Source organism: Sapajus apella, unplaced genomic scaffold, assembly GCF_009761245.1.
Source record: "Sapajus apella isolate SASKATOON/1434 unplaced genomic scaffold, GSC_monkey_1.0 scaffold7, whole genome shotgun sequence".
In the NCBI taxonomy this organism is placed as follows: Eukaryota; Metazoa; Chordata; class Mammalia; order Primates; family Cebidae; genus Sapajus; species Sapajus apella.
This window is the reverse complement of record NW_022436947.1, coordinates 43066216-43091548: the sequence shown is the minus strand read 5'-3', so window position 1 is coordinate 43091548 and position 25333 is coordinate 43066216. Positions and strand designations below refer to the sequence as shown.

Genomic DNA, 25333 nt, shown 5'->3' with positions numbered 1-25333 from the left:
AGACCCTGCAGATAGGCTAATGACCTCCAATGGGGCCTTCTAGCCTTTTATAAAGTAATTTAGTAGTCAGGAAAATGCAGTTGACTCCTAATCTAATTAAAAAAAAAAAAAAAGAGAGACATTTAGGCTATATGACAATTTAGGCTTTAGTATTATTTCTGTAGAAAACTCTTTCTTTACCTTTAATGATATGGACTTGGATATTGTTATGATGGATATTTGTAATATTATTCCTTGTCTCTTCCTAGTGAAAAGCTTTGAAGCACAAAGTGTTTCTTAAAGAGAACAATAGATTTACAGCAATAAATGCATTTAAATGGCACAGTTATTTTTACCTACTATTGTTATCATTGCTAATGAGAAACTTGGAAGAAACGTGGGAGCATTACTGTAGCGGTGGGATTTTTTTCAGGGATATGAGGTCTACTGAGTATTTAAAAAGTATTGCTGAATCATGATTATGTCAAAATTCTGATTTCCTTATGGTGCCTTCATAGAGGCTTGATTTTTTTTTTTTTTTTTACAACAGTACACCAAATTTTTCATATTGGTTTCATGTATAGCTTTACTGGACTAAGTTTTTGGCAATTAGGAGCAATAAGACCTAGCTATTTACCAATAAACATACTCATTCATATTCTTATTTCTTGGCATAATAGCATTACTTCTAAAATAATGTTCCGTTTTTCTTAAAGATACTAGAAAAAAAAGGAAGAAATGAATTTAGCTATACTTTATTGTAAAAATAAGCACAGTCATTACTGGAGTTTTACTGGTTGCTCTTTTCTTTTCATCAATTGAATATATTACTTACCTCAAAATGTCTGTATCCCAGCATACCATTCATCTACTCACTGGTTTTATTTTCATTCAATAAAGATTGCTGCATATCTATCTTGGGTCAGATATTGTGATAAGATTTTAGAATAATAAAATGAAGGAATCCAATTGCCATGTTTATTCTCAATCAACATCTAGTCTATCTGCAAAGACAGATCCATCAGAGCCAACTCTATAGGTGTAGCGTTCTGTGATGACAGTTTTCATTTCAATAAACATTTAACTAGTATCCTCTGTGTAACAGATATACAGATAACACTGAAGTTATAAAAGTGTCTAAATCAAGATCCAAGATTCCTCTTCTCAAAAAACGCATAGATTCTTCTTGCAAATAGAGTAGTTACTACTGAATGTGGCTGAACCAATTTACACTTCCACCAACAGTGTATACGTGTCTCTTTTTTTTCTGCAACCTTGCCAGCATCTGCTATTGTTTGACTTTTTGATAATAGCCATTCTGACTGATGTGAGATGGTGTCTCATTGCAGTTTTGATTTGCATTTCCCTAATGATCAGTGAAGTTGGACTTTTTTTTATACGATTGTTGGCCGTATATATGTCTTCTTTTGAAAATTATCTGTTCATGTCCTTTACCCACTTTTTAATAGGACCATATTTAATGTGACAGATTAATAGTGTCATTATATTTGGGAATGTCTACCGGTGTGATGTAATTTTGCCTCCTATGTTGTGGATGACTGATTCACAAATGGAGGCATCAAACATAAGAACATATTCAAATGGTTAGCATAAATCCCCTCGCTAGTAACAGCTTGAGCAAGTGCGGACATGTTGCATGTTAGATAGTGGTGGGACACTACCAGAAGATAGACTACTTAAATCTTATTTCCTTCATATATGAATTCATTGTGTGATTTTCTGTGTGACAAAGTTTCAGGACCTCTATCTTTTCATTTCCTCATTCACAACAGGAGATAGTATCTATTTTATTTAACATGTAAGATGTTGAGAGGATAAAACTGGATTGTAATATACATCAAATTGTGTGTGGAAAAATTATTGTGTGACTATAAGCAACTATGAGTAACAGTAATGAGCAGTAATGTTTACATCATTTAACGGTATTTTATATTTATTTTTTAATTGACATCTTTAGTTTTCAGGTAAGCTACCAATTGCACACATGTAACTTGTGCTAATGTGTTTTATAGTTTGATGTCTTTGTATCTGATTCATTTTAATATATAACAAAGCAACTAACATAGTGACCAACACATAGTAAAATATTGAATATGTATTTGAATACACTGTGTAAGTATACTTATAGGGTATGGCATATTGAAATTAAGCTCTTTCAGGAATATCTGTCCTATCTTTGCAAATGCCTTTAGTTAATGTGTGTTTTAGTTTGCAATCTGTAATTCACATTCAGCAAATAATCCAATTAGATCAAGATGTTAATGTGAGATTAATTGTCCATAATTTGGTTGTAAAATAAAAAGTACTTAAATGAATAAGGTTTGAGACAACCTAGTCACGCCCGATATATAGTCCAATAGAATAAAATCACAGAAGATTGGAGGTAGGAAAAAAGCAATCTAGAAGACAGATATAAGTATATATATGTGTGTATATCTGTATGTTTTGCCAATAACACATCACTCTGATGGTTGTGTTCAGTAAAAATTTGCTGATCTAGCTTTAGAGGTGTTAGTTATTAAATTTTCTTTTTATTTCCTGACTTTATTCAAATTGAAAAATGTTAGGGGGAAAATGATTATCATTAGTTTTAGTATTTTGAAATTTATTAAGAGTGGCAGACCTGTAAAATTTGTTTTTAGGATTTAAAACATATTTTTTCTGGTTTGTACTTTTTACTTAATTTATATGTAAGAGTTGGGTAAATACCCAACTATTTTAAAAAGACACTTTAAATAAGTACCAGGTTATAGAATTACTTTGGTAATTTTTAATTTTACACGTACTGGTTTATGATTTAAGTGGACTCATTAAATGACTTTTTTATTTATAATTGGATTAAAATAGTGAGTTAGAAAGGTGAATGGATTTAACCATGGTTGAGGAAGGAGAGTCTCTTGAATAAGTTTTTAGTAATTGGATTATTTATTATGTTGTTTCACTCTTCAACATGAAATTTTAAAATTTAGAGTTAAAATCACCTACAGTAGGTGGTAAATTAGTTTTATGGCATGAGAATCTGCCATGAGGAAATATTAAGAACGTGGTCAAATAGAGCTTAAAAATACTGGTTTTTCGGTTTTTTTTTTTGTTTGTTTGTTTGTTTGTTTTACTTTTGTTATTACATCAAGTTATAGCCTTTTATAAAAAGCTCAATGTAAGAAACACTACTAACAAGAAAGGGACAAAAGCTTTCAATAGGTTTGGTAGAATTCCCCATTCTAATTTAAATCAGGGAAGAAAATGCTTACTCTCAGTCAATTTTTCTGATACACAATTGGTTAATGAAGAGATTAAATTATGAATGTCACATTTAATTTAAAACTAAAGAGAGAAATAGCATTATCACAGGGAATGTGCTCTTTTGTGAATGTCAGGTGCAACTTGTTGAAGGTCTTTTGAAAAATGTTCAGGAAAGATGTTGTTGTGCATTAGTTATGCATGTCTAGAATACCTATCAGTTTGGAATACAGATACCATATTATACTATTGACTACCACTTTTTTAACGTAGGTTGGCCCCTGGAATCCACCTCTGTTTACCATTGGAAAGGACTGAGCCTATGCTAGCTACCCTAAAACAGAGTGAATCCAAAGGCTCTTAAAATTTGTGCAGAAAATAGTTTGACCTAGGAGGTTGGGGTTCACATTCGAATTCGCTATTTATCAGTAACTTGTTAGGAGTTTCCAGAGAGGAAACTCCTTTCTAGAAGCTCCTCTCTCCTTTGTGTTGCTTTCTCTTTTCAAGTACTGCTTTCCCTTGACAAACAAGTCCTGCATAACTGAGAATTTTGCCAAATGGTAGCCTATTCATTTCTGTTCACTCCTTGGCTTTTCACATAAGAATATTGGGAGGGTTAATAGGCTTAATTTATGTGTACCTCTTCCATAGTTCATGGGCACATAGTCAACAACATATAGAGCAGAAGATGAGTACATTTCCGTTAGACAGATGAGGGGAATGAGTCATGGAAACATCCGTTTCCTTAATACAGAGACATTATTGGGGCCAATACACTGTAATATTTTAGAAGTACATCCAGGCCATTCTTACCCTCTTCTATATTGTCCAGTTGGCTTGTCATAATGTTGTCAGTGGTGCTTGGCACTTGAGGAAAATCTTAAAGAAATGAAATAAATCTGGATATTATGAAATCATGGGAATGAATATGAAAGATGTGGCATGAAATTTTAAAATTAGAAGAGTCTAAGAATTTGTATCAATGCCATTAAAAGGATGAATATTTCTGTTATTCCAGCCTTTATTATTACTGTTACCAACATTTTGCTTCTTTAGTATAACACAATTTAAAGTGATAATGTGAGGATGGGCTGAGTGACTGGAAATTTAAAAGGATCATTGGATATAGTGTGAACTCAGGATGTAGCCAGGGCTTTAAAAGCAGCCCATCCCTCCCATCAGTGAAAGTTCATTTTCCTTTGGTGAGGGTTCTGGATAACATTTTTGAAGTCACTAAAGTATTAACATAGGCCCACGGTGGAGCAGTTGGTTTAGTTCTACTGTATACTAGCACTGGTGTGGAATATTTCTTTCAGAAGACAAATGTTATATTTTTGTCTGCAGAGAGGAGTTTATTTTGCCGAATGTACCAGAGAGAATATTTGAGCAAAATGTTTATTGCTTTGTATAGCTTACCATTCCATCTGTTTTGTAATTTTAATAAAAAAGAACATAATTGAAGCATACCATTGTTAGATGTTATTTCCCTTTTTTTAGTTTGCTCACATAACCAGGGGAGCATATTTTGGTAATTTTACTCATTCTCAAGTTTCACCTCAGGTCATCAGGTTAGCACAGAGTAGAGGTGCATTTATTATTGCCAAGTGATAAATTGCAGCACTTGAACAATAATGGCTTTATTAACAATTATCACAAATGATCATACTTAATACTGATTCTGTTTAAGGTAAAAGTTTGTTGTGTGTTCAGAAGGTACAGAGATGTGCCTGTTTTGGAGACAGGAGTAGGGAAAAGTATCTTGCTTCAAATGTGTAACATGTATGGGAAAAACCTATGTGTTTCATATTCATTTTACTTTCAAAAATCAGATTTTTATGTTCCTAATTGTTTCTTTATGTTTACTTAATGTTTGAGAATGGATTGATTTTATTTTCAATGTTAGCTGCTTCCTGGCATGCTTAAACAATTCAAAGAAGATAGTTATGGCCCCCTTGTGGTCAAATGGTATAAAGTTGTCAATACGGGAGAATAGCTATTTTTTTTTTTTCCTAAAATGATAATCATGAAAATTCCAAGGCTGTGGCTTCTAAATCATAAAATTTTCAGAGAGCCAATAACGACATCAGTTGATTCTTTAATCAACATAAGGTCAAACATCCATTTTTTTATGTAAATAGGTAACTGTTCAGGCTTATTTGAGTAACATCTAATTACTTTCCTTACCGTACCCTCTGTGACATTTTAGTTCAGATGTATGAGTAAGGTGGTAAAAATTTTTTTTTTTTATGTTTCTGAATCTTAATTATAAATAATCTAATACTTAAAAATGATTAATATAGGAAGATGTGACAGCATATATTATGCATATGCTTTTGGTAGTTAAATCCTAGCATTTTCATTACAATAATTATCTAGTTCCACATATAATTCATTTTATTCTCCATTAGGGGAAGCATCTTGAACCATTTCAGAGAAACTAAACATTAATATAAGTAAATTATTGAAGATTTTTCTCCTTTGTTTAGTGTTTTATGTTCTAAATAAGGATTAAAGAAGTTGATATCAGGAAGTATATATTTGAATGTATACTTCAATTAATAATTTATCATAAATGGAAGAAGCAATTGCTCTTTTCACAGTTGTGAAAGGAATTTAAATTATTTATATTGGAAAAAATGTTGAATTTGAGGGTTTGTATTCTACCTATGAAACAACTTTATATACTTGAAAAAATAATCAGGATTTGGGCCAATTGCTTTCCAAAATAGCATGTGAAAAGCTGTATAAGATTGTTAAATGTATAAATCTTTTGACTTAGAATATGAAAACAGATGGTAGTGAAGTAAGCAGGAATAAATCCTGTTATGCAAATATAACTACTCTTTGTGAGTTGTTTTAGTGTAACATAATCTTTTTAGTTTTGATATGGTTGTAACAGTGGGAAAGAAAGATCTTGGATAATATGTGCCAACTGATAGGTATTCAAAGGTTGTCCCTACCAGTGCCAATTTGATATTACGATTTTCATCAGGTCGACTTTACTTGATCTCATGGGATAAACGTCTATCTTCAGAGAAGAAATGGAAGAGGTAGGAGCAATTAAATGAATACTTCAATAAAGGTCACAAAGAATTTATCAGAGCTTTGCTAGATTAAAAAAAAAATCTGTGAAGGCAAAACTAATCTCTGGTGTTAGAAGCATGAGGGATATTTCTGGTATAATGGTAATTTCTGTTTTTTGATGTGAATACATCATATGAATATGTTTACCTTGTTAAAAATTATTTATATACTTTTCTGTATGTATACTGCTTTTCAGCAATAAACTGACAAAAAGGAAAATAGTATTTGTGAACACTTGTGGAACGTTGTGGAAATGTTCATGCTGTGAAAATAGTGATATGTCAAGAATAAAATAATGTTCTTATTTCAAATAACTTATTTCTATAGTTTTATATAGAAATCACTATATAATGCTTTTTAATTAATTCTTTCACATAAAATAAGTTTTATGAAGTGATTCTTCTTTATAATTAACCCAAAGTCAAAAAAGTATAGTATTTTTTCAAATAATCAGTTAATTGCTTCCCTGTTACAAGAAATTTGCTAGCCAATTTTCAATGCTTGGACACGTCTGCATGAAAGCAATCCTGAAGTATTTGTGTAATTAGTTTTTTTTAGTGTATTTAGAATGTTGTAGTAGAAACAACCCCATCTGTGTTTTACCCTGAATCTATGTCACCTTCAGCAAGTCTTAATATCATCGAGTCTCAATTTGTAAAAATGGGGACAATTATTATTTACTTTGCAGCATTAAATTAGATGACACTGAGAAAGTCCATAGTACAAATTTTGGCATATGTTCTACTTTCAACTAAGATTAGCTTTTTACTCTTTTTCTCTATGGAGATCTTACCTCAATTTACTGTTGAAAATGGGTGATTTTCAGACTTGCCAAGTTCACACAACAAGATGAACATTTGTTACTTTAAAATATGCATCATTTAATGAAAGCATTATCCAGATGAATCTTTATAGATGGCGGTAAGCAATGTGATGGGTATAAGCCAAATTAGAATGATTTCCTAAATTGGGGTGCTATTTGTTTCACATTTTAGTATTCTGACTATTTAAATTTGTAAAACTGGCAAAAATTATTTTGGAAAGGAAACTCATTTTAAAAACAACAAATATACGCAAACTTTGCGGCTCATATTCCTATTGCTGAGTATTTATTCTCAGAAAATAATTTTAGAAGTAGGAAAAATATTAAAAAGCCACAAAGATGGAATAGTAAAAAACTTTCTGTGGTCAAAATGTCACACAGTAATAAAACAGAATTATACTTTATTGTGGGTAGGGTATTACATAATTTAAAAAATAATATTATGAAGACTTGGTTACAATATGGTCAGTGTTCCTTGGGGAAGAGTAAAATGTAAAAAGTCAATTAAATGCATAACATGACTTCAAATCAATGGTAATATCATGATTACCATTATTTTTCTAATTGTGCATCTGAACAAAGACTTTACAATACTTAGGAAAAAATGTAAGCATTTATTGGGCTATGATGGTGGAAGTTGGGGTGATACTGCTCCTTTAATATTTTTATGATTTTGCTCTTTCCTTATGGGATGCACCGTGAAGAGGGAAAGTGCATAATAAACGTCAGCACAGTTTTAAAAATAATCCCATCTAGTACATTTTCCCCCTCAGTCTGATTTCTGCTTACTATACAATGTGATTTTTTTAAATGGCAATTTATGAAAAATCTACAAGATTGAGGTGGTTTACCATGGTGGTATGTGTTCAGTCCCCTCAAAACATACCTTTAAAATTTGATCTAAATAGCTCTTCAAAAATGTGAATGGTGAATGTCAGCCACTAAACAAGCGGCTAACACAGCTGCAAATGTGAATGTTCTGAGGCCTCTGGAAGCTGCCAGGCTCGGTGGCTCCCCTGTGTTTCCTCTTCCTCCTTCTTGTGCCCTATTGTAGCAACATTCATAATATAGCAGATCTCTCTCCATCCTCCCTTGGGGTTGAAGGGCACTTATTTGAATGCCGAGGTGAGCAGTTGGTGTTCCCAGAACAGGTAAAATGTAAACATTTGCTTTCTTTTCTCTTTTTTGGTTCAAGCCCTTTCCAGCCTCCCCTTGGAAGGGCACGACCTGAGGGCAGGTTCCCAGTGCTAAGCTCTAAGGCCAGAAGCACAAACAACAAAAGGAAGGGCTAGGGAGGCTGATTTAATGAATGTTATCAAGCGTCCTACTAGCTCATTAAAAGAACATTTCAAGAGGAACATTTGCTGACATGGCTTTTTCGGGATTCATTTATTCCACAAACATTTAGCCAGACTCTTCATGTATCAGAGGTACAGATGTGAGACTATAAAGATGAATCTGACTTGGCCCTTGCCTCAGGCAGCTTATGTAAGGGAGAAGTTTGTCCTGCTTATATTCAAGGCTTCCTAAAATCCAAGCTTCTTTCTCTTTTTATACTAAGCAAAAAGAAAGCCAAGGATGCTTTTCTTATACTGGTATTCTCGGAGATATATATATTTCCAGTAGATGTAAATTACCTTTTACATAAGATAGTCTGTATATTTCTAGAAGAAATGAAAATGGCATAATACCTGCAATGTTGCTTTTTTTGTAGGATAAACGTTTTTAATATGATCTTTTAAAATAGCATTACCATGAAATAAAATACAGGATTTAGGCTGTACCTGATTTGCTACTAAATTCCTTCTTTAGTTTTAGTTGAGGACCAATACATGATTCCTGTGATTTTTTTAAATTAAAGAATAATTTTCATATTTATCAAAGTGAAGCACAGGCAGTCTTAGATACATTTCCAGCAGAAATACGCAGATTGTCAAAAGACAAGCACTAGAATGTTCACTGCATCACAATTTTCAATAGCTCCAAACTAGAAACAACCCAAATGTCCATTAAGAATAAAATGTAAAATAAAAATTTGTGGAGCATTCATTACACTGAAGTGTCACATTGCAAGGGAAACATGCAAAAATAAGGACAAAACTCAAAAATAACATTGAGTGAAAGAAACTAGACACCAAATGTGGATACTACTCTCTGATTCTATTTCAATAAAATGTAAAGCAGGCCAATCTACCCTGTGATGCTAGAAGTCAGCATAGTGGTCCCTTGTCTTGGGGAGGCTGTGGTGCCTGGAAGGGAGCACAAAGGAAGGCCTCTAGTTATATCCTGTTCTTGCACCTGGGTGCTAATTATACAGGTGTTTCAGTTTGTGAAAATTCACCAAGTTTTATACTTTGGTGCCCTTTTCTGGATATTATACTTCAATGCAAAGTTTAAACATTCAGTTAAATTACATGAATAGATAAAAAAGTGTAACAGGAATTGGAGCTGTGCTTATAAGAACATGTTCCTCCTTTACCTACATTTTTGTGGCAATTATAAATAAAACCACACAAATTAAAACAGAGCAATTTATTCAAAGCTTTGCATAATAGCTATTGTCACAGGCATTTGGTAGAAAACCAAAGTAAAGCAGGAGCCTGGGTGCAGTGGCTTATATCTGTAAGCCCAGCACTTTGGGAGGCCAAGGAGGGAGGATCACTTGAGCCCAGGAATTTGAGAGCAGCCTGGGCAACAAAGTGAGATCCTGTCAATATTAAAAAAAACAAATAAGTAAGTAAAACAGAGGAGAAGGAAAGGCAGATGAAGGATCTCGGTGTGCTCTGATTGGGATTGTTGGCATGAGAACCTGGAGGTAAACTGGGTATGTGATTGGTCGGAGGGGCATAGTTAGATTTTCTGGTTGGTTCTGAGTTGGAAGCAGGGACCAAAAAAATAAAAAAATAAAGAATAAAACATAAATAAAAACATTGGGATTGTATTTCCAGGTTGGTTGCTTCGTAGATTGTGGGTCAGAGTTTTACTGCCATATATGACCAGGGTGCATTCTATATTCAGTCTGATAATAGTAGAAATCAAATGGAGTCATTATTCGGGGAACAAGGAAAGTGATGTGCTCTGAAAGGGCTTGAGTTTGGTGCACTTGGGATGCGAGGTTTGGTGTCTTTTGTTTTGGGGGCTAGGCCTGTGATTTGTCAGTTCTCCAAAAGTAGTTATACTGTAAGAAGCTACCTACTAAACCCATATCTACTAAACGAATCTACTAGGGATATATAATGGAAAAAATTCATTATGTAAAGTGGAGGGCATATTTTGTTTAGCAATTGAATATTCTCTTTCTTGATGGTGAGTTATGCAGAAATACCCATTGAATGCTACCAAATTTAAAAAAGCCAAGGTGTTCTGCAATGTATTTGTACTAGTCATTCTCAATCTGAGAGAACATTAGAGTCATCTTAGATGATTTAAATCTGCAGTGGTACTGGTCCTGAACCAGAGATCCCAGTATGATTGATGTGGAGTGGGGCCGGGCACTGCCATTTCTTAAAGCTGTCCTGGTGATTTTAATGTGTAGCTAGTATTGAGATCACTGGTTTAGAGCAAAGGGTAGAAAATAATAATAAGTTTGCAGTGGGATGGCAATTTCATGTTTTATATCAAGTGTCTTATATACACCATTTTATTGAGTTCTTACCAACACCCTATGAGGTAACTGGCTTACTTTTAAAGATAAGAAAACTAAAGCTCGTAACAATTAAATACTTTATCAAGTCATACGATACAAGCATACAATTCCTTATTCACAATTTCAAAATTCAGAAATCTCTAAGAACTAAAATGTTTTCCTAACTAATTGTTAGCAAAAGTTGACCTAACCTTGGATTGGGTTTCCTTGCATTTCCATGAGGCCTAACCAAGTATCACAAGCTTGTCAGCTTAAAGCAATAGGCATTTATTACCTCACAGTTTCCATAGGTCAGGAATTGGGCATTACCTGGAAAGGATCTTCAGCTCAGGGTCTCACCAGTCAGCCTCTTATTATCTTATTTGAGTTTTGGGATCCTCTTCCAAATTTATGGGTTGTTGGTAAAAAATATTTTGGCAGCTGTAAAACTCATGGTGGCTTGCTTCTGTAAAGTCAGTAGGAGAAAGCCTCTTTTCCTTATAGTCTCTGATTACTAGATCCTCATTTAAAGCATTCATAAGATTAGGAAAGGTCCACCCCAGATAATCTCCTTTTTTATTAACTTAGTATCAACTGATTAGGGGCCTTAATTACATCTGCAAAAATCCCTTTGCTTTTGCCATATAACGTAATGTGAATGATATCCATCATATTCACTGGCCCTACGCACACTCTAGGGGAGGGGATTATTATGTAGGACATGCACAGCAGGGAGTACACGTGCACTAGGGTATCTTGGGATTCATTTTAGAATTCTACCCTCCACAGACTTGAACTATTTTAGAGGCCAACAATCTGACCTAAATTGAGGTAAGGACATATAAAGCCTTTATTTATTATACTTAGTATGAATAGTCACTGTAGAAATAATGTGTTTGAGTACTGGATGCTGGAAATGTTAATAAAATATATGGAATATTCACCGTAGTTTCTTTCTAAAGTTAAAAAAAATTCCAAATTGCAAACTCTCTGGCTTTAGGTTTCAACAATGGTTTATGAACCTGGAATAAGTAGCAGAGCAGAAGTCGCTTTAATCAAGTCCAGAGTAACTCTCTTAGCCACTTGGCTGTACTGCTGTCAGGCAATTGTTAAGTTATGTTAGTCTGAGGAATTTCTCTTCTACATTCTAGGGACATGTTTATCCAGAGAATCCAAACTATTATTGATAAGTCTGTATTTTCAGAGTTGGAAGATATTTTAATAGCTTGCCAAACTAACCTGATACATGATTCTGTTATATCTTCTCACGGCCCAGGTATAGAGCCTTGCCCAAAATCAATACTAAGTTCTCAACTTTGCCGTTTATACAATTTATTTTCTATTTCTTTCAGATCAGTTGCACTTGTGTATCTCGGCTCTTAAAGCCCCTTTCCTGCTCTCTGTGAATCATTTGAGACCATAGTAATAGTTTCAGCTGATTTGCTTTCAAGTCTCCTCAGCCTGTGTCATGTTCTTCCAGGCTGAAATTCCTAAACCCATTGAGAATGGATGAATTTGATCTCACTTACATAGTGAGGAATGGATATTGTTTTAATCTTTTTTATTTTTTTCAACTTTTTATATTCTAGGGTCTATAATGATCTCTATAATAATACCTTTCAGTTGTACCGATCTGTATCCAAGATTTTAAAACATACTTTACTAACATGACTTTGGATAAGTAATAAGTACTAAGGTAATATAAAATCGTTTGTTGTCCTTTTGCAAATAAGAATTCTTATATTTTTCTGTATTTTATATGAGGCAAAGGGAAGTCCTCCTACCCCAGCTTTTATAGTACAAGTTAAACTGGGCACAGTGCCTGACTTACCTGATTCTTCTTTTAGAAGGAAATGTTGAAAATATCTAGTAGTTAATAAAGCATACAAATATAAAATATAGCCTTTAATAAAAGGATGCAAGAAAAGCAGTGAGCTAAGATACTTTCTAGTTCTAATATTATAGGACAAAGCTCTTCTGAATCTCATAGTGTTTATTTCTCCTTCCTATAGGATATGAATTGCTTTTTTCATCTATGGATTGGTTCTAATTTCTAATATAATGCATGATTGAATGAGCTCCCTCCTCTTCTGTACTCAGGAAACCTACTCCAATGGTTCTGTGGCTCAATTGCTTTTTAATCGATCCCTCTGAAGAGCCAATATGCTAGCAGAATGACAAAATGTCTCAGAGCCTGCACACCTGTCTAAAAAATTAAATCAGTTCTCCCCTTTCTCTAGAAGGGTTGGATAATAGGAAAAGTGTTCATCCTAGGAAGGAGGTCTAGGTCATAATTGCTTATCTCATCTAAAATGCAGCTTCAGTTCAATCTTTTTCTTGAAGGATTGCTGTGAGAACAAATGAGAAAATAGATGTGAAATGCCCAGCAGAGTTGAGTCAGCTCTCAATAAATGGTGGCTATAGAGCAGCAGAGGTGGCCGTGGTGGTGTTGGGGGTACATTTTGAGCTATTAGTACTTTTGTGAATCAATGCATATCAATGAGTCTTTGGTTTAGGACAGTTACTTTGCCATAAATAAGGTGGTTATTCACCTGAGCTTTGCAAAAGAGGTCCAAGAAGGGCTCACAACTTAGTAAGCAAACTTGACAATTACCTAGGACATAATTTTTTAAAACGATGTCCTGTTTGATACATTTTTTTTTTTAATTAAAGTACAATTATGTTAGATTTCCTAACATGGACTTTACATTTTAGTTTGGTTTTATTCCGAATAATAAATAGATGGCTATAATCCTTTTAGCTTTTAGTTTCTCAACAGGCCTTAGTCCTAATCAAGTTTTTCACTTGCATTGAAAGACATGATTACTATGCATTGATATTCAATTAAATGGGTTATGAACACCCGTTTTAGAAATTCTGTTACTTTGAAAGAGAATAGGGATCAGAAGCAATACCTCTTTTCCTTCAAAAAATTACTGAAACCAGCAATTTTAAGACTGGCAATTTGAAGACTGATAGAGGATGAACAGACATTCCTCTAGGTAGTAGGATGGCTTCGTCCCAAAAAGAAAAGTCTTGGTCTTATATCTTACAAAACTTGTCTTCCATATAAACTTGTATGTGTACAAATATAGAAATGTCAATGATTCATGCCAATTATGTTGAATAGGCTTTTTCTAAATCTGTATTGGGTCATAAATTGCCTTGAAAAATTCATGTAAGATGTGCATCTTTCCCAGTAAAATGAGTATTAAATGTGTGCACAAAATTTTGCATAATTTTTCAGAGACTGTTGGAATTCTTGAATCCTATTCTGGTAGGTGGTTCAAAAATTTCAGATGTAGCACCACAATTTGATGAACTTGAGTTGGAAGGATAATCTACATGGTTAGATTAATTTTATAATAAGTCTTTTGAAGTGCAGAGAATTAAAGTCATTCAATTACCTTTGTCAGGGCAATCAACCTAGTTCTTAATCTCTACTCCACCAATTTCTCTCTTTATTTCCTTCCTACATCCGGAGTGACTTAATTTCATTATCAGCAAAGCCTGTACCGTGTTTTCTTTGTTGAACACTTCTGTTCATAATTTTTGTTACTTAACTTTACAGATATTTCTGTCATTTTAATTAATTTTCTACATTTTACCCTTTTTCTCAGCAAAGTAGTAAGATCACTTAGACAAAAAGTAATATGCAAATGGGAAAATCCTTAGAAAAAGTTGAGAAAGAGAATGATTGTTTATATAATTCCACGTGTTACCTTTATGCCATGATCGTTAAATAGTTCATGCATTATTATTTTTTTTTTTGGTCAATTGGACAAACTAGGCATAAAATTTCTGCCTCATTAATGATTTAAGCTTGTTTTCCAACAGTGAGGCATTCCAACTTAGGTTTGAATTTCACATCCAAATAAAAGCAGACATTTCATCTGTCATTGCACATTTTAGCTTTGCTGAGGGGAAGACCCAGATGCCATGTGGAGAGACATGTGGCCTGAGGACGAGTAAGCAGCCACTACATGATTGATGAACAGGAGCAGTTCACACAGTTTCTGTTAAGACAGGGAGCTGCATCTCCTCAGACCTAGATGAACTATCAAGTGTGGGCAGACTAAGAAATAAGTTCTGTTATATTTCTTTTTCTTCTCTTCTTTTTTTTTTTTTTTTTTTTTAGATGGAGTCTCGCTCTGTCAGCAGGCTGGAGTGCAGTGGCCTGAACTTTGCTCACTGCAACCTCCACCCCCTTGGTTCAAGAGATTCTCCTGCCTGAGCCTCCTGAGTAGCTGGGACTACAGGTGCGCGCCACCACGCCCAGCTAATTTTTATATTTTTAGTAGAGATGGGGTTTCACTATGTTGGTCAGGATGGTCTCGATCTCTTCACCTTGTTATCCCCTCGCCTCAACCTCCCAAAGTGCTGGGATTACAGGCGTGAGCCACTGCGCCTGGCTGGTTCTGTCTTATTTCTTACCCTTCCCAACATGATAGGAAAAAAATACTCTTTGAATTATAACAAATCATTTGACATATTGTAACAGTAGATCAAAATGATTTTATGAACCCTACAAGAAAATGAATGTTGTGAGGATACTAGAGTATTTTAGTTGTGAAGTTATGTTTGGAAATTATTGTATTGATTAAGACAGAATCTGGAACCATAACGCCTCAGTTCAATACCAGACTCTATCATTTCCTAATTGTGTTGGGGTTAATTACGTAACATCGCTGAATCTCAGCCTTTTTAAGCTGCCAGATGGGCACAATGATTATAATGTAAGTTTTGTATGAGGTCCAAATTAGGTACTTCCTGTTTGTACAGCAAGTAAGTATTCAATAAATATTAGCTATTCTTATTTTTAAGTTTGTGATAAAGAAAAATGTTTTCCCATGATTTGATAGTTCTCCTGCATGCTAACTAGGATTTTAAGAAATTATTATCAATAAGATATTTATTAATTTGGCAAAGATTTTAGAGGCTCACAGTGTATCAGGCACTGCTGTAGATCTTGGGCAAATCGCAGTGAATAAAACATAGTGACTGGAATGAAGCTGAGAGAATAAAGAAATGTGTGAGCAGAGGCTTAAAGTGATGGAAGTGAAGGGAAGCGCATTTCAGGCAAGGGATCTTTGGATATAGCAAGGCTCCAAGCTGGATTGTGTTTGGAATGTTTCAGGCGCCACAAGAAGCCTGGTGATGTAATATTAGGAATGTCACATTAGGAGATGAAATTGGAGTGGGGTGGAGTCTTCATGTCAGCCCTAACAGGCAGGACCACGGGAAGTCATTGGATGGGGTTAAGCAGGAATGTGGCATAACTGATTTACATTTTCAGAAGCATCATTATGGCTACTGTGTGGAGTCTGGGGTGACAAGTGTGAAATCAGGAAGGCCGATTAGAAGCTATTACAGCGGTTTACGAGAGAAATGATGCTGTCTTGGACTAGCCAGGGAATGTAAAAAACAACACAAAAAGCCCGATAGTATTCTGAACATGAGCTGGATGCTTGACATGACTTTACTCTAATCCATACAACAGCCTGAAACAGAATGTATTATTACATTTTGAGGTATGATTTATTGAATGTCATACAACTGAAGTGCAGGATGCCCTGATGCTGTCTTTCCTGCTTTCTACAGCCAAAAGTAAATGAGAAAAGAATTGACCTGTATGTCAATTGCTTTGCCAGGTTAAGTAAACTTAGGACTTTTCAAATAATATATAGTATGTTTAGTTTCAACTCTACTGGATACCTTGGGGAAAGAAATTCTAAGACTGGCAGATTAAGAATGGAAAGTTGTATAGCGAGTTTTAGAATTTTTATGTTTTGGAATCCAGTGCATTGAAAGCATAAAAATTCTTTTAGAACAAGATTAATAGTAATTTAGCATTTTAAGATAAAACATTAGAAGTAAAGTACTGTCTGGGCTCAGTGGCTCATGCCTGTAATCCCAATACTTTGGGAGGCTAAGGCAGGTGGATCACTTGAGGTCAGGAGTTCGAGACCATCCTGGCCAATATGTTGAAATCCCGTCTCTACTAAAAATACAAAAAAATTAGCTGAGTGTGGTGATGCATGCCTATTAATTCCAGTTATTGAAGAGGCTGAGGCAGGAGAATCCCTTAAACCAAGGAGGCGGAGGTTCCAGTGAGCCAAGTTTGTTCCACTGTATTCCAGTCTGGGCAACAGAGTGAAGCTCAGTCTTAAAAAAAAAAAAAAAAAAAAAAAAAGAAGCAAAGTATGAAATGAAAAAAAGAAAACCCTAATTTTGATTTTAATTGGATATTTATTTATTCATTCAAGAAACAATTATTATAATTATTCAGCACCTTGTATGTGGTGGGTACTGTATTAGATACTTGGGATAAAAAAATGAATAAGAAAAGATCCTTGCCCTCAAGAGCCCAGTTTTATAATAAATGATAATAGCCCATGCTAACGGAAAAAAATGTTCTATTAGAAAGTAGAAAGCAATAAGCAGTTGTGTGTCTTGAGGATGGCAGGGAAGTCTTCAGAAAGGAGAAAGCATTTGTGGTAGGTCTCTGGTTACAATTAGAAGGTTCACTTGATCCATGGAGTAGAACAGCCTTCATTCATTTGCTCCCAACACTCTTGGTCTTAAGAAGACTTCCCTGTGGCTCAAGCTACAAACAGGACAAGGTAGTTTGTCCTGAGTCTCCTTGTATTCTAACCGCGCAGAGTATACAAAACTATATGACTGCAGTTACAGGTAAGTATGGAATATAGCTGTAGTCTTGGATAGTTCTCTCTGGCCACCCAGGTCTCAACTGATTGCGGACTCGGGTCAGCTTCTGGTCATTTTATCATGGAAATTCCTTCTAAGAAGTCTCGTGTCTGGATGAACATCATCTAAACCCCTGCCACACCACAACTCTCCTTGGTCCTTCCACTTTTTACTGTCTTCACTTTGAACTTCATGTTTGGGCTGCTTATTTGGATTCTGTGAGCAACAGATATATTCTGCTCTTTGCTTCCTACAGAAACCCCATTTTGCTTATTTTTTCTTTTAACCATATTCTGCTATCATCTAAAAGACGGTGACCTACTTTTAATTAGGGGCTAGTGTTCCTTACAAACTGGTAAAAACCTTTAATTTATAGATTAAAAGGAAGCTTTTTTTTTCATTTTTATTTAAGTGGACAGACCAATCACCACTCAAAACTGCTCAGCTTTTCAGACTGTTTTTTCTTCATGTCAAAATCATGATTATTTACCCCAAAAGAAATAGTATAGGAAATACTTTATTACTTGTCTTGAAATTATTTTAATGTGCTATCTGAATCTGTAGCAAACTAATTTTTTTTTGTATCAGTGAACTGATTTAACAACAGTTTAACAACAGGGTGAAGTGTCTTCAACCTGAGGTTGGAAATCTTTTTTTTTTTCTTCTTCTTTGAGATGAAATCTTGCTCTGTTGCACAGGCTGGAGTGCAGTAGTGCTGTCTCGGCTAACTGCAACCTCCATCTCCTAGGTTCAAGCGATTTTCCTGCCTCAGCCTCAAGTAGCTGGGATTACAGGTGCCTGCCACCATGCCAGCTAATTTTTTGTATTCTTTAAATAGATACGGGTTTTCTCCATGTTGGCCAGGCTGGTCTCGAACTCCTGACCTCAAGCGATCCAGCCATCTTGGCCTCCCAAAGTGCCAGGATTATAGGGCTGAGCCACAGTGCCTGGCTGAGGTTGGACATCTAAAGCAGCTCATAGCTCAATAGGTAAAATCTACTGTAGAATCTACTGTAGAAATGTGTTTGAGATTCAGATGCTTTAGCTAACAGAGGCGAGAAAAAAAAAATGTGTTTGGAGTGAGTCTTATGTGTGATATTCAGTCCTGAATCATCATATTTGATATGTGTGTAATGCAAGAGTGTTTAAAATTTTCTCTATTAAAACACTGTAACAGTTCTCAAAAGTGTGGTCCAAGGACAATGAGGAGTCCTTAAAACCCTTTCAGTGGATTGGTAGAGTACAGATCATGCATGAATATAAAAGATACACTTCAAGTGTAAGATAGACCAATGTGCTTTAATATAACACAGAATGAAAAAATATCGCTTCTCAGCCTTTTGGCTAAGATCAAGTGTAGAATGAAAAAGTTTATTGATAGGGTTTAAGATTCCACATTGCACTAAACCTTAAAATCTGTAAGAAACTTTTCTGGGCTGGGTACAGTGCCTTATGCCTGTAATCTCAGCACTCTGTGAGCCAAGGTGGGCAGGTCACATGAGGTTAGGAGTTTGAGACCAGCCTGGCCAACATGGTGAAACAGCGTCTCTACTAAAAATACAAATATTAGCTCGATGTGGTGGTTCATGCCTGTAGTCCCAGCTACTTGGCAGGCTGAGGCACGAGAATCACTTGAACCTGGGAGTCAGGGGTTGAAGTGAGCTGAGATCTTGCCACTGCACTCCAGCCTGGGTGACAGAGCAAGATTCCATCTCAAAAAAAATAAAAAGAAAGAAAGAAAGAAACTTTTCTGTTTCTTGAGTTTTATTATAGTATCGCAAAAGATTTCCCACCGTTATCTACAATGGTTATTAAAATAATTACTTGTTTTCAAACTATATCTCTCTTACTCATCTAATTTTAAAAATCTAGTTTTTCATTAAAAATCTATACTTTCATTAAAATATATTATTACTCATATAAGGGGGTTATTTTTAGTAAATGAATTATAAATAGTAAATTCAAAATTTCTAAGTTTAATTTCTAATACAGTAAGTAATACTAGATATTAGTCACATACATAAAATCTTTACCTTGATATTTGAATACAACCCCTGCATCTTGGGGATTAAAAAAAAAAACAATTACCATCAGCCTATTGACTTTTATCAGACCTACATAATTAAGTTCTCAAAAGTATCTTATTTTCAGATTATTCTTTGTATTGATTGACAATAGTGCCTGAAAATTTTCCTAGATGTTAACAGATATTGGCAAGTTTAAAGATCTGCTGTGGGCCCTCTGTTTTGTAGTGGATACCAAGTATCACTCCTCCTAATTTTATGTACTCTTTTATTAATGCCCGTGACTTCTGCTATTGTCAAAAGCTACACTTTCTATTTTTTTAATGAAAAAAACAGCAAATCTATAATCTTTATATCATGAAAAAGGGAAATAATTTTATAGCAATTCTAAGTATAAAATCCATTGAAAACCTGTAGGTGTTTTTCTACCTCCCAAATATTTTTCGTGAATATGCTATTCTTTGGTAGGTACCTTTATTGGTATTTAAATGTTGTTCTCATCAAAATAAGGTAAAACTAAATCATAAGGCATAGATGAGAAATTTGCTTAGATATTTCATAATGAAAATGTAATTGGAATTTAAGAGTCAAGCTTATAATTTTTGTTTAAGCATGTATACATTTAAAGTTACTTTATTTTGACAGTTTTCTAGTTTATTAAATGTTTCAAAAAGCTGAGACTAGGTCTTTGCTATCCAAAGAAAATGACATTCCTTTGAAAATCTTTCTAAAATGATTAAAGCATAACTTAATGTCACCTAGAATTTTACTACAATTCTTTGCTTATAAATAGGCAGTGGATAGTCTTTTAATTCTTATATATTAAATGTCACACATAAATAGCAAAAATTCTTAAGTTTATGATTTTTTGTTAATATTGGAAACAAATGTAGATGCAGAATAGATCATGACGTCTTCATTTAAGTGATACAGAAATTGAAAAACATAATTATATATGGAATCAATTACACTTACTTCCAAGTTTAAAAAATACATAAAATGATTTGAAGTACGCTGTATTGTTATGTGATTGTCAATTTAGCACAAACTATAAAACTATTTCTTACTCAATAACAGAGATTTGACCTTTGCCACTTTTTTTCCATGTGAATTCCGTATAGGTCTCAAGGCATTGCAATGCCAAATACTTCTAATACTTTTTAGAGAAGTATTTACTAGGTAACTACCTCAGAAAATTGTAAATTCCATAGGCTATACCATTGTACAAGTGAATTAATTTTAATAACATCTTTTTGATAAATTTTCATAATTTCCAATTACTATTTGCATCACAGAATAGAGAAAGGAAGCTACCTTTGAAATGGAGGATCCCATGAAGAGCATTTAGGCAAAACTTAGCCATGTATGTTTATTTCTCTTAAATATAGGCTAATATTTTTATTTGGTAATATAGAAACACTTAAAAATTAATCCAAATACATAACTATTCCAGATTTTAATTAATACATGAGTAGATAGATCAGTGTGTTCTAATGTAATAAACGATGGAAGTTTATTGATAAGAGTTTAAGATTCCACATTGCACTAAACTTTAAAAGCTTTAAGTAACTTCAATTTCTTGAGTTTTAGTATAGTTTTACAACACACAATGCACGTTGTGTCTGTTCCTTAGCTGCTACAGAGAAAAGACATTTTTAGTTAATATTAGATCACTCATCTTGACTCTGTACTTCCTTCCTTCCTCATAATTAATAAATTCATAACAATCTATAACTATGTGATATAGACAAGTACTACACTTCTATTTTATAGTGAGGTGCTGTTATTTTTACCAGGACATATTATCAAGTAGAAAACAATGTGGAAAAAAGTCTGCAAGTTACTTTGCTGTTTACTAAGAGAAGCAGTGTTTCAGGCTTAGTACTTCTAGGTCTGGAAGGAAACTGTCTTCATTTATTCACTGTTTACGAGTTGTCTGAACTTGAATAAGAGAGCAAGCCTCCTTATGAACCTGTTTTCCTGCACCTTAAGTGAGGACAAAAATAGTACTTTCCTGAAAGGATTTTCCTGAGGGTTAAATAATAAATAATGTAGTTTTGGTGAATCCCTACATAGTGGTTCCCACATTAAAAAAAAGTTCAGCACACGTAGGTAGGTCAGTGATGATGATGGTGGCAAATAAAATGATGGAAAAATAACTGAAAAGTAGTTTTAAAAATGGAGTGTTAGTGATATATTTAACTGTGGAACTATTCAGAATTTTAATAGCTTTAAATTTATTTTTGGTTTTTATTTTAAAAATAATGTTAGACCTATGCTCATTATGATGATAAAGATTTTTTTTTTTTTTGGTGAAACCTTATCATGAATGTTGACAGATCTTCAGTTTTTGGCAACAGTATAATGACAACTGCATAACCACTGAAATTATAGCTCTACTTGAAATTTTCTACCTCTGTTTCACTAAAAAAAAAAAAAAAAAAAAAAACAAAAAAAAAACCTGAAACTTTTTAGTTGACTTTGGAAATGGATTGAATGTATTCCAACATAGCCATGAAATTTCTTTATATCCTGAAGACATACTCAGTTGTTTTCCTCATATATGTGTGTGTGTGTATATGTATGTACATATGTGTGTGTGTGTGTGTGTGTGTGTGTGTGTGTGTGTGTGTGTATATATATATATATAAAGGCAGAATGTAACAGACATCAACGTAACAGGAAGTAAAAAATCTTAATTTCTGTTTATCTTTTTTAGTTGATTTTCCTGTTTTAAATCTTACAGCTTCAGGATACTGTCACCTCGTGTGTATGTCTTGCAAAAGTATATTGTTTTAAGTGCCCAGGAAAAAGGTACTTGAGAGGAACAAATAAAAAATTTACTCACAAGCTCGGTCAGTCAGAAAGATGATACTAATGAAAAGACTCTGAGCTTCTGTCATTAATGGAGTTGGTCAAAGCCATTATGAAAATAAAGGAAATATCACCTTATAAATTAGGCAGCTATACATTAATTCTCCTCTGGTTTGACATAAAAACAATGTCATATAACGTAACTAAAAATATCTTCAACACTGTATTTGTAGACAATCTAATTATTGGAGGATTACCCAGCTTTCTTTTCTTTCTTTCTTTCTTTTTTTTTTCTTGCATTTAGACTTACAGCAGTTTGAAGATTAAGAAGTTTAGAATGTGTAGCTATGTTTTTTTCAACAGATACATTTACTAATTTTTTTAAGTTTCTTGTTTATGGATGTTTCTTTGCTATCCAGGACATTCTGTCCTTTTAGTCTTTCCTCTTGGATTCATGGTGCTTTAGCTACTTGATTTTGTTAGGAATCTGGTCTTTGGATAGGTGAAATATGCGACAAAATGAAACCCTTCTTAGGAGTAAATTGTCATTATTGTGATGCTACAAGCTTCATAAAGCTACAGAAAAAATAAATCAGCAGTTTGATTTTTGGAAAAGGAAAGTTTGGAATATTTACAATAAAATATCTCATGAATATGTAGCAAACCAAATTGATTTTGATAAACTGCTTCGTATTCTATTGTTATTACTCTGCCCAGAAAGATTTGCTTTGTGTGGTGAGGAAGTTAAACAATATAAGGCATATTTGAAAACAAAAAGAGGAGTGAATGTTCGGTGAATAAAAAAATTTTCCAGAACAGAATTTTAATGCAGTAGAGCTTTGCAAAGACACACCTTTTTTTTTCCACACAAGAAAATAGTTGGGTGACCTTTTCTTTGGTGAGCTCTTATTTCTGGGTTCTTATGACCTCTCCTTTGGATTGTTTTAGGCTTGGGAACTTCTCAAATTGATCCTGAACTGACATACCACTGTGAAAAATTATTTCTACCACAGGCTTCATTTAAGATGCATTTTTTTCCATTGATTTGGCTATTTACAAGTCTCTATATAAAGAAACAAGATCCATGGTTTTGTAGTTAGACAGTATGGCCAAGGAATGTGTGATAAAGTGACAAAGTAAACTGAGCAGAAAGATCTCAATTAGAGGCAAAATGATTTTGGACTAGTTAAGATTATTTTCTGAGGTACAATTAAGATTTTTTTTTTTGTCTTTTTTTTACGCCAAATTGAATTGGATTCTAGTAGATGTTTTTCTTGCATAGAATTTTCTGTGGCATATCAGAATAAATGCGTCTCACTATAAAAACAAGATGCAAAATTATTAATAGAACTAATTTGAAAAACATTCTTTTTTGGGTGAAGCCAATTCTGAATTTTAGTGACTTAAGAAAATAATTTCTGTCAAGGAGATTTTGACATAAAAGAAGAAATCATGGTCAATAAGAAAAATGAGGCAATCAAAAGACTATGGCATTGAATTTTAAAGAAGTATTAATTAAAATTATTTTAAATGCCTAATATAACATGATAAAATGTAAAAGAACATTTAAAAAAATAATTATAAAAGAACTCATACATGAATTACATTAGAGTTTTATTATATTATATATTAGGTAATATTTATTGCTAAGTCATATTTCAAGTTTCTAAGAAATCATATTTATTTTCATGGAATGTGAAATGCTAATGTAGAGACTCAAATTCTTGATGTATTTGGAGTGAAATTACAAGATTTCTTGGTTGCTATTATGGCTCTGATATTGTTACTGAAACACCCTGGGGTTCGGTCTAGGTCTTGCTGTTCACTGCACAGAAAGCCAATGACTTAAGTCAAGTATTGCCAGGGAAGAAGGCTTTAACCTGATGCTGCAGCCAAGGAGATGGGAGCTCAGCCTCAAATCCATCTCCCCGACTAATAAAACTAAGGTTTTATATAGTAGGGAACAAATGAATCGATGTGTAAATAAACAGGAATAATGGAGGGCCAAGAGTAAGCAATTACGTTAAATGAGCAGTCTAGCATGTCTAGGTGTGGTGATCTGGAGAGTTTCATTTCTTTCATCCTTTTTTTGGAGATGCCTGAAATTCCTTTCCTGAGGAAGAAACTTAGGTAAGACAAATGTAAATTTTAAACTTTAAGACCAGGAGGGTCAATTTCTGTATTTAGCCAAAAACTCTCTGTGGGACTATTGGGTTGGTTTCAACATTAAGACTAAATGCTTTTATTAAACCTTCTTTGAATTAATTATTCTTTGAGATGCTGACTTAAATGATATTTCTTTTTGTTAATGTCTTACCAAAAGGAGGAAGAGAATGTTGATAAAGCTGAAATGATAAATTCTGTTGTTTAGATTACTTTATAATAGTTCACCTTTTTGATGTTTATAAATTATTTTAGGTCACAAGACTGTTACCAGGAAATTGAAGAGTTAGTTGATTTTCTTGATATTTAACTTGCTACAAGTAATAATTTTGATATATTATAAACAGAATCTGTTGTATGTATAAGGATTGGCTGCAGTCATTTACAGTGCTTTTTATTTTAAATGGATGTGTCAACTATGTCCATTATTTTAAGTTATTTTTTCTGATTTCTGATGATACAGTTTTATTCCAGAATTCCATAACTTCCAAGTTGGATATTGTGTGCTGTATTGCTCACTCAGAGCCTTCTCTGAGGACTGAGATCCTTACTCTCCCAGTTTTTGACAGTTGATGGTCTTAAACAAAAAAGAAAAAAAAAAGCCACCTTGCCCAAGGGCTTGCCCCTTCCCTGAGGAAAACTTGCACCTAATGACTGGTTAATGAGAGGGTACAATACAGCACTAAATAGGCGTCTTAACTATTGACTTGTATCATAAATAGAAGAGCATTATTTCACCAATTTAGGAAGGGTGGTCATAGATTAAGAAAGGCTTTCTCAGAAGAGATAGGTAAGTTTACTTTTCAAATGTGAGTAGTAATTTTTTCACTGTTGCAATGGACTGAATTCTTA

At 33.8% G+C, this 25333-nt stretch overlaps 1 protein-coding gene and 1 long non-coding RNA gene across 10 annotated transcripts in view; both read left to right on the top strand.

Moving 5' to 3' along the window:
* The window catches only part of CACNA2D1 (calcium voltage-gated channel auxiliary subunit alpha2delta 1), a 487462-nt gene that overhangs the window by 197724 nt on the left and 264405 nt on the right, over window positions 1-25333 (top strand). The gene's annotated exons all lie outside the window — the stretch shown is intronic.
* On the top strand, window positions 9842-24813 carry LOC116550412. The gene is made up of 3 exons (XR_004268393.1): window positions 9842-10731; window positions 12455-12460; window positions 24803-24813. It is a non-coding gene; the product is annotated as an uncharacterized LOC116550412 (long non-coding RNA).